General features: G+C 41.0%; 1 protein-coding gene across 2 annotated transcripts in view; it reads left to right on the forward strand.

The window, feature by feature from the left end:
- Nucleotides 1-1313: 1313 nt before the first annotated feature.
- The window catches only part of LOC121589542 (putative tyramine receptor 2), a 39053-nt gene continuing 24254 nt past the window's right edge, over nt 1314-16112 (forward strand). Inside the window, exon 1 of one of the 2 annotated variants that reach the window (XM_041908538.1) lies at nt 1314-2495. The gene's annotated coding sequence lies outside the window, so the exon portion shown is untranslated. The remainder of the gene's footprint in view (nt 2496-16112) is intronic. The other variant, XM_041908539.1, reaches the window with a different exon arrangement.

Raw genomic sequence — 16112 nt, forward strand, 5'->3', positions numbered from 1 at the left:
CCTAGCTTCAAGCTAAATTTAAATCGGTTGTTTTTGAATGGTTTGCATAGCCTGGCTCAACAAAGCACTCCAAAAACGATCTTAATCAAATCCAACACAACCCTTGATTTAGTCAATTGCGAGAGATACAGTTTTGATTTCTCGTTTTGCGTACCTTTGGAAGAACGTGATTCGTGCATTTTGGTTTAAATTATGAAGGTTGTCGCTAAAATGTCATTACAAAAACTCGAAATATTCATGAAACTCTGTACAAAGCGTAAAGCCAACTAGAAAATATTGGTTAAAAGTGTAAAACTCGAAATAATTATGCATAAAGAATCGTAGCGAAAAGATACATTTAGTAAAATGTGTTCCGTGTGTCTTTTATAATAAAAATTAAAATACGATTAGATATGAATATATATTTCAATTTTATTATTGTAAAGTTCTAATTGTATCAAATTTATGAATTGTATCAACAAGCAATATGAGCAAATGAAATAACTATTTTTATAGGCAGACTTTATTTATTTTGATAGGGAAACTGCTTACCGAACTAGGGATTTCCTTTCCTTTTCAGAACAAATAAAAACAACGAGGATTGAACGTCCCCGTGATATTAAAGAAAATTTAAATTCCAACGATGAATGACCAATTATTATGATGAATGAAAAATATGTTGGTACCAATTTTACGACCATTTTAACTCATTCATCAATTGACCCTTACATAATTGTTGCTAGTTAGTATGTTCAACCAAAGCAGGGAGCTGCGGTCTCAATCGTAGATTAAGATAGCAATGAGTAAATGACGAAGAAAAGAAAGCGGTGCTAAAAGATACTAGTTATCGGTATAATAAAACAGTGTTCCCTATAAATCGCATAGTCATGCATTAACGCTGATTTCATTGAAACGAATTGTTCGAATGAATTTTTTACAACAATTTTAAAAACGAAAAAACAGAGCGGATGCACCCTAGAACAAAATGTAACCTGCTAAACATCAGCTCAAACAAAAGTGCAAAATTTTGCCAAAAGAAAGAATGGTTATCCTTTTTGTCATTGCAGTACAAGCCATCGCATCTAACCCCCGAGACCTTGGGGTACGCTACACCATCCCGACGGCACGCTGTTGCTCGTTACACTTGTACGCGATTCTGCGGAGAAGATGCGTGGCGTTCTCTCACCCGAAGCTGGGACGCCAAACGCCGGTCGCATCGCAGCGGTACGACCACCAATCGGCTCTCGGCAGTGCACCGATCTCGGCTGCCGAAAGGCGCGTTCACGAGCGTACGCTGGACTGCCCGTATCCGTAGCGTTACATCCGCACCGAGCAGTAGCCATCAATCGCGTTCAGTTCTAACCGAACGCTCGTCCGATTCACTGGTCCCGTGTGCACGCCAAATCCGTTCCTCTGGCTAACATCGCGCCGCGTGCGAACCTCGAAAAGGGCAACCCTTTGCCATTGACACCAGTTTGGCGGGCAGCGTCCGGTTTCGCATCATTTCGCTGCTAGAACAGTCTCCCCGGGGATGGAGTTTTCTAGTAAGCGGATGTGGATGTCGAGTTTTTGAGTGATAGTGTGCCCCGAGGCCAACGAGATCACTCTCTGTACAAGTGTGTGTGTCTGTGTGTGTGTGTGTGTGTGTGTGTGTCTGTGAACGTGCGTCCATCCGAAACCGACCAGAACGGTCTTACCCACCAGCGCTTTACTCGTGCGGATGTGAAGCTGCGTGTGACAACGGTTTGCTCATAAGTCAAACAGAACCACAATAGCACAAACAACAACAGCTAAAAAGGTGCGAATCTTTCAAACCTATCCCACTTGCACCCGTGGGGCACCCTAGGGGCGGTTTGGGAGGCTGAAGGTGTGGCGAGGCTTGAGCAGGTGATTAAGTGTGCCGACGAAGGGCAGACGGTGCGGCAAACGCTCGGCCCGACGATGGCTGTAGATCAATAAACAAACAAGACGCCAGCCGTTTCGGATCATCCGTCAGAGCGCGTGTTGAATCGCACTAATGACTACATCGATGTGCTCGGTAAATTGCTTTTATTCGTGTGTATGTGGTTGTGTGTATGTGCGATTGTGAATGGGTTTCTATTACCCGGTTGTGTGTCTCGTTTACTTGGCTTTCTAGCTTTTTCATGATCACCGGGAACGATCGTACCAAACGCACCCGTGGCAGTAAAATATTCTGGGTGCGAAAATGCATCAGCTACACTATCGCTAGAATAGTGTGCTTTGTAACTGGGGCTACTGAAACGAATCTAAATTCCAATCTTAGAACCATTAAGCGACTGATTTGCTTTACACAGCGTAAAGTTGGCAAACTAACCGAAAACTTCCAATACAATCCAATACAATCATTCCGCCGAAGTTGGTGCTTGTTTTTAGTGGGAGAAAGTGCTCAGCCTGTTACCCGAGCCTTTCCCAGGCAAAGTTGATAAAATATGGCCGAGGCAAAAGTTTCCAGAGCTTTCGAGCGAATCCTTACGTCTGCCAGCTTTAAGTGAACGGTAAGTGTGCAGAAGGCACAAGTGCATCAATTACGGCACTGAGAGGAAATTCCATTTCGATCTGACAATTTAACTAAAAATTCTCTGCCGCATGGCAGCAGCAAATGGCTTGAGAGTAAGATTCATGCTTGATTTGTTTAAAAAAAAACACTGTAATTTATGAGTTAACCTTTGACATTTATTAAAACCAACACATATTTACAATACCAATTATATATATTAACAACACAGCAAGATTTTTCATAAGCTATTTTGATGACAAAGCTAACAAACGGGCTCATTGATAGGGACTCATAAAGATCTTCTTATTCCTTTATTTTTTTTTTCTTATTGTAATGTTGAAATATTTTTATTTCATACAACTCAATAGATTTCGCTTTTTTCATTATGATATGCCTATGATTTTAGTTGATGAGTGGATAAGAATAAGTCCAAAATATGAAGTTTTTATTGTTAGAAAATCTCAAATCGAGTAGTTTTGAAAATAAAAAAAAACCTTTTCTATGTAGTATAGTTTGCCTAATCCCCGACTTCACTTTTATACCTGAAGTTGTTACCCACAGGATTGCTTTATGAATAAATAGCCGATACCATTTCAGTATTTTTTGATGACACATAAAAAAAATGCGCATTAAAGTCTCCAAGGGTTTTATTGGGCCTCGAAGAAATGTACGAAGGTCAAAGCTTTATTGAGAATAAAGATAGTCATAGTGTAATTGTAACATATAGAAGTAGTCGTAATTTCTAATCATAGTGGCCATCAAAATTGTAATATCATAATTGTCCGCTATATTAAGCGTACCAACTTCTTCATGGATCTTCTTCTTCTTCGGCGGCACAACAACCGCTGTCGGTCAAGGCCTGTCTGTAGCCACTAGTGAAGTGAGCTTGGCTTTCAGTGACTTATTGTTACCATAGTCAGTCCTACGTATGGAGGCACGGTCTATTCGGGGCTTGAACCAATGACGGGCTTGTTGTTAAGTCGTACGAGTTGACGACTGTACCACCAGACCGACCCAATTCTTGATGGAAATAGGTACATAATTAATTGAGGCTGATTAGTTCAATTTGTTACAGTAATGGCGTCAATCCATAATGAGGTAATAGAAAATATTGTAATTAAAAAGTGTTCTCCTGAATTAAAACCAATTTCTAGAAAAAAACTTGGCCCGTTCAAACTATGAATAGAGCAAACCTTTTAGTCCTTGGCACCTTTCGTCGAACTGATTATCTCGGCTGCTTTACGTTATCAATAATGCAGCTTACGTATAATGCCGCTTTTCTGTAGCAGCAGTGCTACAGGTAAAGCATGGAACAAAAGCTTTTCTTTAATTAGCTTCAAGGGATTTCAGGCCTATCAAGACAACATAATTTGTGTTCCCATGAATCGTTTCCCCAGGATACTGTTCGTGCTGGTACGTGTTCGTGTATCTTTGCCTACGCTTAAACATCTGCATGCTTGAGGGGAAAATATTTTCCAGCTCAGATTGGATGGTGTGTACTGTCACCAAGATTTAGCAAGACATAAAAAAAAAGATAACACCAAAAACCACCACGACCAAAGGTGCAAGAATGACGAGACATTTCATAATCTCGCTTGCCCAAACTGAGCTCGGCTAGGTTCAGAGTCGCTGCTAATTGCTAAGCTGGATCAAAGGAATGGCCAAAATTTGATCATCAACATAAATTAAAAGTCATACCACCCGGTGGGCTACGGTAGGAATGGGGCTGCTGATTGAAAGTGAGTCTAATTAAAAACCATGGTAATGAACAAGTTCGATGGGCCGTTCCTGTGAGAGCTGATACAAATACTTGCTTTATTACAACCAAGGCCACAACCTAACGCGGTGGACGGTTTATGCAATGTAATATCCAAATCATGGGCGACAGGGCCTTGAGAACAGCACAACAAAGTTGGCGGTTTTCCATGCTTCACAACACGCCATGTGACACCTACGCAAAAACCTTTTTAAATTATACTCACATAAACATTTCGCAAACAAAGCGAAGAATAAAATGGTAATTTTTATCTTCACAACTAGCCCCCTTTTTTTGGGGCAAGCATCTGGTCTACTATTTGATTTTGTTATCGGTCGAACCTATCGTTGGGCAGTGCTTTTCTTTCGAACCCACAAAACTTAAGAACATTTGCTGCCCTGTTGCGTCCTCCGCCAGGTTCGCCAAATGTTCGTTTTCCATTATTGCATTCTGTTTTCGTTTCCTTTGGGGAAAAAGGATTTGTTTTTCTTCGGAAAAGAGCTCACGCACCACACTGCCTATTGTCGGAGATGGGGGCGCGTACCAGGAAAAGGAGATGTCGTGCGGTTTTAGAGCTTACGGATGTATTTTAAAATTCAGCCCGTGCCACCGTGTCCACACGGCATCCGGCTGAATTGATAACGAATCGAGCTTAGATTTGGGAGTAGACGGCAGGTTATGTGGCAGCTGTCGCTGAAAATGGAGCACGAAAGCATCATTTCCATTCACCGTCCAGCCGCAGTCTTGCGGACGTTCTTACAATGGCTGACCATCGGAATCGTCAATCTGAATTGCCGCTTGGATTTGCTTGGATTTGATGAAGCGCGAGATGTTCAGCGACCATCCGTCTTCTGTCCGATGCTCAGCTCCATTCGTGTTCGCTTTGTCGTTGCGGCCCGGTTAAAATCCTCCAAAGACACCACCCGGACCCGGACACCAGTCAAGAGCAGTCGATTGTGGCTAATGGGCTATAAAGCGAAAAATTACCAACAACGCGAACAATGGTTTAATTAAGTTTCGTTTAGGAGCTGGGCCGGTATGCCCTAACCGCCCTGCGTTCGCTCGTTTCTCTTTCTCTCTCTCTCTCTCTCTCTCTCTCTCTCTCTCTCTATCTATCTCTTCTGCACTTTCTACTAACTTCCCTAGGCTAACGAGATGCCGGATGTAAATTTTGCACCGGTTGCCGGGTGCGGAAAAATGCCATGCTGAATAAAGCGAAGAGCGCAATCGAATAACCTCACCTTTTTTTGTATAATCTAATCAACCAAGTACGCCTTGTCACCGCTCACTCGCATCATTTGCTTCAGCTCGAGGCAATCGGGCAATGCATGGAAAAGGGGCCGAGCCGTTTGAAGTAAGTGGCAAACGAAAACGAAACACCATTGCAGGCCACCATCATGCGGTACAATTCAACGCTTTGCTGACAAAGAGGGAACTGCTCGGCCTATCTTAGCTACAGTAAGGCTCACACAGCAAGAAGTAAAGGAAATCAACACACCAGGGAAATGTGTGCCGCACACGCACACAAGAGTGAGGTTGAAAAGCAAACTTAGAAACAAAACTCAACTCACAGACACTCCACGGAGCACCCTGAACAACCGCATTGTCCTAGAATAATATCGTCAACAGTAACAACCACACGCAACCATCGTTCCAGCGGTAGAAGTGGAGCGGTACAAGCCCTTTCTTCCGTGCACCGTAAACTTACTTTCCCTTCATGCTACTTAACCTACCGTAGATAAAGAATTATCTCACCAAGCCCACAAAGCAGAGACCGGAAGTTGATTTCGAACCATGTTCACTAGTGGTTAAAGTGGCAAAGTGGAGCTTTTAAATTGCAGGTCTGCTTGAAAAGCATGGATTTCCATGCACACACTAACATCCATTCTAATGGCTGGCAAAACTATGGCGATGAAACGCTCGCCTAGCAGTGGTGCTGTGTGTTTGCAGAGGAATCTGCCTACTATACCCTGCCATAAATTCTGACCCAACCACCTTCACTTTATATCCGCTGACAACGAAAGCAAACCGCAAGCTTTGTAACAGCACTAAACCACATGCTTTCCTAGCTCACCCTGCCTAGTGAAGTTCGCCCAGCTCTCCTGCCCTTTGGATCAACCCTATCAGAAACCCTTTAAAAGCCTTTGTTCTGTTCGACTCTCACCTGGGCTTGGTTGGGCCGGGCCATCGAGCGAACACGGCAGCGGATGAGCAAATAGCAATCATCAGGCTGTCATGTTTTCATCATTGAGTTTGTATGACGGACTGCAGCAACATGAACACATCAACGCAAAAAAGAACACACTTCGCATGGTTCGTACCATGCCACACACAACCACTCCAGAATAGAGCCCTCGACAGCGAAGCACGGTAGCTGCAGTCGCACGTTATGCTGGATCGGTTTGCCATTGCTCCCGTGGTAAAACTGTCACTTTACGGTATCGGGTTCCAGGGAGCCGTTGCTTTGACAGTGTAATAAATTGAACCGTTGAGAAGGCTGCCCCGCCCGGACACGCTCGTTTCAGTCCAGCCAACCGAGCAACCCTCAAAAACCCGCGCGCACTAATTGCTTCGGTTAATCAAATCAGCTTTTCAATTTTATGCAACCCAATCCGCCGACGGTGGCGGTGGTGCCGCCATGGCGTCGCGTTTGCAGCCAGGACTCGCTAAATACCGACGATAGTTCTGATTACAAGGCCGAGAGTTGAGCACCTCCCAGCAATGGGGCGAAGCTTGTAAACAGACATTTAGTCGCGTACTCTTCAAAGTCCTCACCCAGTGGGGAGGTGTAAGCACGTGAAATTAGTTGAATAGACGGGTGCTTAAATTAATCATTAAAAATGAGACATCGTTTCAGTTGACAAAATGATGCCGGAGCAGCTGCCTGACATCATCGGCACGGAGGAGGGTTCGGTCCCGTCCCACCCATGCACATTTGGTGGACCCTTTGCCGAGCGTCAGTCAATCAAACGTTACCCAATACACGCACCAATATCAAGTTGCGCTACGCTGGTAGCGTTTACCGACCGCGCAAAGTGCGTCAGAGTTTTCTTTGTCCCCTGTCCGTGCTCGCCTGTGTATTAGTGGTTGCTCACAACTACAGCTGCTAAATGGCCCTGTGCTTGCTTCCTTAAAAGGTGTCCTAGTTGATGCACGACGCCCCGCGTTATCTACCGGAAAGCACGATGCACAGCGTGAGAGGGACGTAAAAAAAACACACACACACACACACACACTATAGAACAGGGTACATTAGTGACATCGGCAACAATTTTCCGACGTCACGCGTGGCCGCGCAATCAACGTTGTACGTTATCGCTCCAAAAGCATCGATTGGAGTAATTCACGCGAGAAACCGATTAGGCTTTCCGCCCGAAACGGTTCATTGGAGGGATTCACTTTTTTCGGCAAAGTAAATCTCCCTTCGATTCCAAGGCACGCACGAACACGTGGTTTCATTTTTTTTCACCACAATGATAGACAGTGTTTGAATGTAACTGGGAAAGTCAAATTGATACGACATCGGGTGTGAAAGCAATTTAATGGCTTGTTGGGTTCATTGTACTATGATTAAGATGGTTCCGTTATTTACAAATCATGATAGACTAAAATTTTACCATTTTTGCGGCCTTTCACGATACTAGCCAGCTGTTTTACATGGAGTTTGACAGTTGACGACTGAAATCATGTCAACACTCTATACAAAACCGCCTGCAAAACTAGATTGCGATTTTCAGCCTAGACTATTTTAGCCTCAAGGCTAGAATTAGATTCGAGCACTTACCCCAAATTGTCAAAAAAGGTTGTGTTTTATTTTATCCCAAGGTGCATTAAAGTGATCATGTGGTGGAATCTAGAATCAAAGCGTATGTAAACCAGGTGGTCTCATCGCCTGATTTTTATAGCCAAATTTGAACGTCTCTTTTTGTTAGGAAGGGTGAAAACTTTTGCTCAAACAGGCTTTCTGGTAGCTTGAGGAATACACAAACCACTCTTAAAATCTTCATTCAGAAACAGAAGCGATAAAAGTGAACTAACTAACTCAATCTAAATACATACACAGACACCTGTATATTATACCCACTTTGATAGCTGCTCGAAAACTGCAATACAATGAAAACAGCTGATAGGCTGAAATTTCTGCCTGCGATCTTAAATGGAAAAAGGGCCCTTTATTAGCTGTACACAATGTTGCAGTTTTCGTTGTTACCCGGTATTCATTCTTTGGGTTTTTTTTTCCTTTTTCGATTTCACACGGTCAAATATTGGGTATTTTCGTTAGAATGGAATTTTCAATTATTGTTTGTCACTTGCGAAGTTTAGTCAAATACAAGGTCTCTCTACCTAGCTTCTTAATAAATTGTATTGTTTTTCTATCGAGGCTATGATTCAACGCCTTTATTATTAAGATCACTTATTTTTTTCCTCAAATTGTCAACTTTTGGATTTTTATGGATTCTCAGAAAGCATGTCAAATCAAAAAGTAAAAAAAGCGGTTCATCTAAGTCTTTTTCCCGTTTCAATTTGGCTTGTTCAAAATTGATCGATTAGATCAAGGTACGTAACTAGGATTTGGTAAAAAATGGAATTAAACGAGTTTATACATAACACGGTAAGTAAATAGGAAATTGACAACTGTGGAAAGATCTTTAAGCAATCATGAGTGAATGCACAACAAAAAACATTACAGTTTATCCACTTACCGAGCTGAAGAAACAACGTATTTGTGGTACAATGATGGGTTAAGCAACGAAATATTTTCCCTTTATATTGTTATAGATGATGTTCTTTTTCTTATTCTTATAATGTCATCCCTACGTATGTTGGCACGGTCTAGTCGGGACTTGAACCTATGACGGGCATGTTGTTATGTCATACGGTTAAAGATGATTGTTTTACAAAATTATCAATTTTTGAAGATGAGCGGTTTATTCCAGGCTTACACGGTAGTCATGTCATAGATACCAATTACATCCAATAGCCAAAACCTGACATCAGCTTTTGCGCCATTGAAAACGCCCTATATACCCGGGAAATTATCGTGTTTACAGAGTAAATGCCCGTAGAGTTTTTTCCCCAACTTGAAAATACCCAAATTTGTACATCCCTGGTTGTACATGCAGCTGTTACCGATGTTGGGCTCGGAAAGAAGTTAATTTTCAACCAAATATACACAAAACAGCATTACATTTTTCACATCACACAAATTTGCTTTTATATCACAATACAATGTTGTTACGTACGTTGAGCTTTAAGTAAACAGTGAAATTTCCTAGAATATTTTTTTTTCTCTCTCCGCGAACGTATGCTGTTAGTATGAACAATGTATAATGCGTTTTGAGTGATAGTCCCTTCCGAAGCAAAAGGCTAACGTTCATCCTGGGGGACTGACACTGACATATGTAAAAGCACAATGTCATAGAACAAGTCCCACAGGATCGACGAAGCGGTTAACGTGTAAAAAGTTATTTGTTCTTACAAGCAAAAATACAAGAATGTGTTGATCATTCATGAGCAAATGTTTTTTTCCTCAATATAAAAAGTGCTGTAGTTGTAGATCGTATAAGGTATTTGTTGGATTATTCTAAATGACATTTACACTACATTTTCTGTTTTATGCTAGAAATTTGAATTTTATACTTTATTTTAAATATTTTAAATAATTTACTTTTGTATTTTACCAGCAGTTTTACTTATTTCTTCTTCTTCTTCTTCTTTGGCTCAACAACCGATGCCGGTCAAGGCCTGCCAACACACTTGTGGGGTTGGCTTTCAGTGACTTATTGATTTTCCCCCCATAGCAGGATAGTCAGTCCTACGTATGGCATATGTATGTATATATGTATGGCACGGTCTATTTGGGGCTTAAACCCATGACGGGCATGTTGTTAAGTCGTACGAGTTGACGACTGTACCATGAGACCGGCTTTACTTATTTAAGTTTTTTAATTCAGGAGGAACGGCTTCGCCTATTGCTTACTTTAACTATTTTTTTTATTGGAAATACATTTTGTTGGAACCTTTTAACAGCGGCTTAGGATGGTTCCAACGATCTGTCAATATTATCGTTAGGAAGAGAGAAAAGAGGAAAACAGAGGAGAAAAAGAGAGAGAAGATGCAACAAAATAGCATAAACAGGGCTCGAAAGACAAACCGCGGGATTATTACAAAATAACCAGCGGAATAAATAAACCAATTTTTTGGCCACATCTTACGAGTAATTTAAAACTATCGAAGTGTTCAGCATTAAACTATTTTTCCGCTTCGTTTTCTAACACATGTGTTGGTCAAAAATAGTCGCCTCTTCTGTCGCATGCATTGCCTGCGCTCTTTTTGAAGATTTAGATAAAGTGTCATGTTTACAGCAAAATAATCACTTCTTATTCTTCTTTGGCACAATAACCGTTGTCGGTCAAGGCCTGTCTGTATCACTACATAGACTTGGCTGGCTTTCAGTGACTTATTGATTACCACAGCAGGATGGGAGCACGTTCCCTTCGGGACTTGAACCCATGACGGACATGTTGTTAAATCGTACGAATTGACGACTGTACCACCAGGCCGGCACAACAACCAAATTATCGAATATGGTAAAATACGCCTGCGCTTTTCCTAGTGCAGTTTTCATCGACGCTACCATCATTAGTGAGAAGAGAGCATTCACCAGTCTAAACATAATAACTTTAGCAATTAAAAAGGTAGTTTCCATTACAATTTTCTCTGTTCCTAGTACTTATTTCTACATTTTGCTCGTTTATTTTTATTTAAAACAACATTTTATTCAATACGTTTTAAATCAGTCATTTTTCGGCATTTTTCCAACCCCGGCAACCGGTGCAAAATTTACATCCGGTTTTAAACAGATTATTTGTTGAAGAAAACAAAACCGTTTTGTCAAGATTAAATGCAAATAACGATGGTAAATTTCGTGGAACTAATTTAAAACTATTTTCGCTCTCGCTGTCGAGTTGTTGACTGAGCCGTTCGAAAGCTACCATTATTTTGTTTGTCGTGTTTTCCTGCCCACAAAAAACGTCAATCCGTCAAAGTCTTCTCCACTCGCCAGTAACGCCAGGAGCATAGGAAAGCGTACAAAAAAACATCCGTCTCGGCTTGGCATTACCCTCCCCCCACTTCTCCGACCTATAGATGTAGGTGTAATTCGATAATTCTAATTTATAACCATCTCCAGAGAATGAGTTGGCGATTGTGTTAAAAAGGGATCCTCAAACGCGAGCTTGGATCGTCCACGTGTTTCACCAATCGGCGGGCACAGCGTTCCGAAAGGTAATTATGCCACGAAACTTTTCCTTAAAGCGAACGTTTCTTCGGCCATTTTTCCGACGAATACCCAGATGCATCGTAAGTTTTCCGGGAGGATTCGTTTGGGATAGCGAGTCCACACGAATAAATAAACTTAAATTACCCTGTAAGGAATACATCATCATCTTTTGACTTCGTTCGGATTAGAACGCCCTTCGTTCAAGGAAAACCGTTCGATTTGGACATTAATTTGCACCACGGCCCCGAAGGCTCGGCACGACACTAAATAGTAATTAACTGTTACCACCTACGAGCGATTTTGCTGCAGCTGAGTGAGAGCTGGGGGGCAAAACTATTCATCACGATAATTTATGTTTACTTTTCCCAAATAGCAACAGCCTAGCGCTGTACCCTGTAAACCGTTGAAGTAAGGCCAAACTGTACAAAACGCACCCAAGAACGGTACTGTCAGGAGTCGGTATAGACGTTATCTTTTGCTCACTGGCCATGTGCTAGAATCTCTTGCCAGCAAGAAGGAAAGGAATGGATGAAAATACCAATTCCATTAGCACGAAGACAAACAGTATTCTATTTCGTAACACTCCTGAACAAGTTCGTCAGTCGTGCTTGTTTGTGTGTGTAAATTGAAATGCAAAACAAAGACAAATCGGAGTAACAAATACGCAAAAATGCATTCTACAAAACAAGTTACATAAAGATTTATTCGCTTCCAATCCTCCACTCATACTCACCATACTATGACCGTTTGATACAACAAGATTAATGTGCCCCGTTGGGTTCGATGATCAAAAGTCAGCTCTGTATGTTTTGGCAGGATGCAGTTGCTTCTTGACTATGTTCCTCCGGAACACAATGCAGACACCATGAACGGGCTGCTGGGTTACTTCCGCCGGAATGACAACATGTCAGCGACACAAACGAGCACGAGAGACATGCTGGAAAGCGAATAAATCTTAAGACCCCACGCTCTAAGATAATCTTCCCGTACAACCCGTCAAGACTACACACCTCCCGCAGTCCGACATATGAGAAGTTTGATCTTCGGGCAGGAGCTCGTTCGGGATTACACTTTGCGTGTTGCCTCTTTCGAACCACACTTACTCAATCACCTAGTGTCCCAGCGTGCCGCACTCAGCTCCTCGGCTCGGACTCGGACAGATTTATTTCGTAATTTTCGTCTCCCGTTGGTCGCACACAGCCCTCCAGGCAAGCAGGAGATGCTAAATTTTAATGATGTCTGCAATTTCGCTCGCTTTCCAACGGTTCACACGACCGCACTCCGGATGCTTGACGATGGCATTGTTAGCAGCATGGTAGCGTCCAACGCTGACAGGCGGTGTGTGCGTGTGTGTGGTTTGTCCTTTGCCAAACCATAATAGCACGTGCTAAACTTTTCGTGCAAACCACAACTACCAGCGAGCAACACAAACAGAGCGTGTATAGAGTAACATCCTGTCAAAGCAGCCTGTGACAGCGTTACGGAAAGCATGGGGTGCATTCGGTGAGAGCACGCGCGATACGCCTAGATGCCTAAGCAGGAGGCATGCATGAGTTTCATTATCTCGACCGGGGTGTTTACATTGTCTAATTAACGAACGAACTGCACTCTGCGCGTGCCAGAGGTGCACTATGGTAAAGTACTGACTGCACTTGATGACTTAAATCGGTCTTATGACAAATTGCAATAGATTTTGCACTACACATATTGCGATTTCTTCCAGGTCTTGAGCTAAATAATAAAAATTAAAATTGACAGATATTTGAATTAAGTAATAAGTTCTTCTTCTGGGCGTGATGACGCTACGCAATTAGGATGGCCTATTCAGGCTTCCGAGACTTATTTTTACCAAGCAGCCAGATAGTTTTTGTGACGAGCGCACGGTCCAGTTTCGAAACGATTCTGCCCATCATTGGAGGAGCTGACGAATCTATCGAAGAGTCCGGCGAAGGATATACAGGCAGTCCAAAAAGTATTCGTCTAGCTGAATATTTTACAGAAAAGGGCGAATTATGGCCGCAATACGTATGGGGCGATAAAAGTAATGATGAGGTTTGATAAAGGGACCATCAGTACACATGTTTTGCTAAAACATAAGCATTTAAATAGTGCAATAGCATCCAAAATACATAAAAAACTGAAAAAAGTCGTTTAAGGGGCGCGCAAAAAGTATTCGTCCATCTAGTTTTTAATTATTTGCGCTGTACAAACACTAAGTAGACGTGAATTAAATTTATTATTATCAATCTACTGATGACTTCCTTCTAAATTAATGCATTTATGTTGTTTCAATTGCACTTCAAGCGGTCAGAGAGGCACTAAAGGCGGGAGAGTTAAATGATTGGAGCATGATGGCGAAAATCGTATCTTTGACTTATGCATAACCTATCCTACCCATTTTTGAAGGTTATAAAATGTGTGGGAGGCCACGTTCCTACATTTGATCAGAGTTAGGCCATTTTTCTGACACTAATTGAGTGACAAACGGCCATGTAAGCAGCCATCCTTGACGGTTAATCTAACGAAAGCAGTGGTTTAATGTCCAAAAAATCAAATTTTACTAAGGAATTAGTGCATTTTGTGATGGCCAATAAGATCAGGAAAAGAGATGGGTCACATTTGGTTGATGGGTTATGCTGCATTTCATCGTAGCTGGTCAAGTAATAGCTTGAACGAGTGAGTTATTACAAACATATTTTTTTTGAATAATACCATACACATAAAGTGGCCAAATCTGTTGAGGTGCATCAAATAATTCAGGAATTTATTCCAAATTAGGCTCTACTAACATATTAAAACATGTTTCAATCGCCAAGGTCATACGGCCGACATGTACCATAGCGAAAACAGTCTACTAAGATGCAGCAACAAACTCTCGTGTAACGGTAGCACCATGGTGTCATGATACTAGGACTCCGTGAGGAAAGGTGAGCTAGAAAAATGATTCAAAATGATAGGAGACGAGATGGGGAAACATATTAATACAGGTTTTAAGTACTTTGAGTCCCAGTTCTGAAAAATTTTACTTACAAATGTATTACATGTTTCAAGAACAGTCGAGCTGGAGAACATACAGAGCATTGTCATTTGTCCGGAACGCCAAACCAGCTGAAACCAAACTGATGAAAATGATTAAGTAGACTCTCAATATGATATCAGCTGCCATTTTTTCAATTGAACTTGGCCACGTAGTCTGGAAACCAGAGAACCAGAGAATAATTGGAACAAGTCTTGTAGGATGAGTGGCTAAAAAAAAAGACCTTTTTAAAGGTTCAAATGAGTTCTTGCGTTGTGCAAGTAGTCACCAATAGTTATAAATGCAATAAGAAACAAGATCAGGACATTTTTTGAATCCATAACCTTTGTTTTTATACGCATATTGCGTCAAAAGTCTGATGGACGAATACTTTTTGCGCGCCCATCAAACGACTTTTTTCAGTTTTTTATGTATTTTGGGTGCTATTGCACTATTTAAATGCTTATGTTTTAGCAAAACATGTGTACTGATGGTCCCTTTATTAAACCTCATCATTACTTTTATCACCCTATACGTATTGCAGCCATAATTCGCCTTTTTCAACAAAATATTCAACTAGACGAATACTTTTTGGACTGACTGTATGTAATTTGCATGTGCTTTACAGAGTTTCTTACTGGGTTTTGATTGTTTCCCGTATTGTTTTGGGTTTTTATCATGATTTATTGACCGTTTCTCACCTTTTTAATCTATCTTTCGATTTTTTGACACCATATACAATTAATACAAATGATTTCAAAAATCTTGGATACGCCCATTAAGTAACAGAAACAAATATATGGAGAGCATCTAACAATCTTTCAGAAACTACCATGAGATGCTATTTAAATCATATTTACACGATCTTATGATCTTATCAATTAGTAAAATAGGTAAAGTGCCTTCATAAATGAGTATTAATGGGCTCATTCCACGGTTTGGGACATTTTGTCTCGACTAATAATTTCTTAGAATAAGGGAATATGACATTTCAAATTGAATAATTTTTTTTCTAGTTTCTATAAAATCATCTGGTTTGAACATGTCTACATGAAATACAACGGAAAAATCCTCATAACAAACCCAAAAACCAGGTCAAACTTTGTAGTATTATATATACCTTACAACCTTGGCATTTTCGGCTACGTTTTTAAGATTGGCTTTTTTATTCTGTTTATACATTAGTCAAGAAGAACGTGGCAGGTAAAATGTTTACTCTTTGTTTCAGTCGAAAAAACATGGCTTATTTTCAAAAGACCTAGCCAAACAATAATGAAGCCCTCATTTGCGGTTTCGTATTTTGTTTGCTCTCATAAAGTTATGCGGCATCTGAGATGAAACAAAAAGCTTAGGAAAATAAAAGTTTGCTTACTTTTCGCTCACACTACACATTTTTTTAAACATTGTCTGTAGTGTACAGTTGGACATTTAATCTTGCAATATGGATAACATATTCCAACAATCGTATAATTCAATTAATTTGACATTTCCCAAAAACAAAATCCTAATTTTGTATTATGGCGTTTTTGTGTAACATAGTTAAAACTCATAGCTTTGCATT

This window comes from Anopheles merus, chromosome 2R, assembly GCF_017562075.2.
Source record: "Anopheles merus strain MAF chromosome 2R, AmerM5.1, whole genome shotgun sequence".
Lineage (NCBI taxonomy): Eukaryota > Metazoa > Arthropoda > Insecta > Diptera > Culicidae > Anopheles > Anopheles merus.